The sequence below is a fragment of the Austrofundulus limnaeus genome, unplaced genomic scaffold (assembly GCF_001266775.1).
Source record: "Austrofundulus limnaeus strain Quisiro unplaced genomic scaffold, Austrofundulus_limnaeus-1.0 Scaffold1296, whole genome shotgun sequence".
NCBI lineage: Eukaryota > Metazoa > Chordata > Actinopteri > Cyprinodontiformes > Rivulidae > Austrofundulus > Austrofundulus limnaeus.
Window position 1 is genome coordinate 21,180 of NW_013953698.1, and position 2,323 is coordinate 23,502.

The following is a 2,323-nucleotide window of genomic DNA, read 5'->3' on the forward strand; positions in this document are numbered from 1 at the left end:
ATCTTGAGGTTTTTTACAGGCAGGTCAAGAAGGAACAGCTTTTACGACTGATTTTGGGTTCCATAAAAAAAAACTAGAACATGCAAATGAATAATTATCCTCACAAAGGTTTTAAATGCCCTACTTCAATTAGTTTTTAAATGCTACTGTAGTGTACATCTACAACATCCTGTTGTTTTGTTTCCACAAAAGTGTCTTTTGCCCTGTGTCCAGCTTTTGTTGCTAAAATAAAATCTGTTATTGAGCCAGATGAGTTTTTTTTTTCTTTTTCTTTTTGTAATCACCATAACAGATGAAAAATTCTCACAGTAGCCTAATTTTTATGGTCAATTTCAAAGTAACTTGTTGTCTCACAGAAACTTCAGGGAATAAACTGGACAAGACGTGTTTAAATATGTTTACAGTTATTCTGGTTTCCTGGCACCATCACATTTTGTCTGGTGTACTGCTCCCACTATCAGTCTCAGCATTGCCTCCAACTTTGTTTCCAAACAAACGGAGCTGTCACAGAAACAGACCATTTTGTAGTTGGTACCAGTGGAGCCTATCCACAGGTCACAGGTCAACCGAGATAACTGAGGCTGCCATGAAAACGTTATTGCAATTGAGCAAATTCTACAAAGTCAAAAGAGATTCATAGCTTGGATATTTGTGAAAAATCTCATCAGTGACCCTAAAAGAAAGTMTAACACCAACCAATTTAGAGGAAATGCATCGGGTCTGACTAACAATTTACCCATCGAATTTGTTCAATTCTAATGGTGTTTCCATCAGCCGCCTCACAGCAAGAAGGTCCTGGGGTTAATCCCCGGTTCGGACCTGGGGTCTTTCTGTGTGGAGTTTGCATTTACTCCTCATGCTTGCGTAAATTTCCCCACACCCCAAAAACATAACAATAGGTTGCTTTCAGGCCCAGACCTCCCTTGAAAAAAAAGATCTGGGATCTCAATGGGATTTGCCTGGTTAAATAAATAAATGATCCTGAAAAATGTGAACTCAGCCCACGTTGTACATTAGCTTAGGATATTAGAAAACGTTGCATTAGTTTGAGCTTTTTTAATTGGTACTTCTGTGTGTATATAACTACAAGTATAAATAAAAAACAGTTTTGCAAATGTTTTAATATGCTGTAAAATTGTATTTTGCTTTTAGGGTAATTTGTAACAACTTTTTATGTTAAATAAACCAATAAACTAAATTAATAGACTGCTTCATTGTTGAAATTTTTTATAACCAAAGACCAAAAACATGTACAATAGTTGCCTTCAGGCCCAGGCCACCTTTGCAAAAGAGATATGCAATATCAATGGGATTTGCCTGGTTAAATAACAGTAAGCAGGCTACATAAATAAAACAAGTGTTTATGGTAAATGGWAGACTGTACTTACATTTATAGTGCCTTTTTATCCAACCAGGATACTCAAAAGAGCTTCACAACTATTCATCCATTGCCAGTTTTTACTTCCTTGTAAGACTCCTGATGAAAATAGAGCAACATTTAAAAAAAAATCTAATCTGAATTTTAGGCATCATCTTCAGACCACACACTTGGTGTTTTACGACGCTAAGTCGGGCCGCGACCCTCACTTTGGAAACCACTGGTTTCTACTCTTCAACGAGGTTGCAGTCGAGCCCGTGCTTCCCACGCGCGCAGGTACGTCCGGTTATTGACAAACACCTGTCGTGAGAGAATAATAATGAGGCGGCGGCGCGCGCTCAGAGAGCTGACAGCTCGCGCGCCCCTCTCTATGTGGTGGTATATTCCACAGAAGAGCGTCAAGCTGGGCTCGGTCTCCCCCCGCTGCTCGTTCACTTCGAGGCGCTTCCAGGACTTGGGTGTTCGCGTTGGTTAACCGGAGGCAGGCGAGCCGTCTTCATCAGCACCCCGGTCCAGTCGGTCCAGTTCCCCGGGAACATGGAGGGAGTCAGCGGCAACAGGAGCATGTCGTACAGCCGATGGAGTTATGACAGGTGAGCGAGCCTCTGTGGGCTGCCAGAGCCACAAACTGATCTGTTGGGTTTTCGCTTCTGTGGTGAAAGAAGGCCGGTGTTTTAGAGGCTGGGTCTGCATTTTAGTGGGAATTCCTCCTCAGGGAGTTAATCCTGGGTGTAGAAATTAAGTTTGTGTGCGTAAACATTGTATATTTGCTGGTTATTGAGGAGTTGACTCATCTCTAATCAACCTACATCATCACAACAATAAACCTATCTATCTATCTATCTATCTATCTATCTATCTATCTATCTATCTATCTATCTATCTATCTATCTATCTATCTATCTATCTATCCTCTTGATGGTACAAAAGCTTCAGTTTTTGACA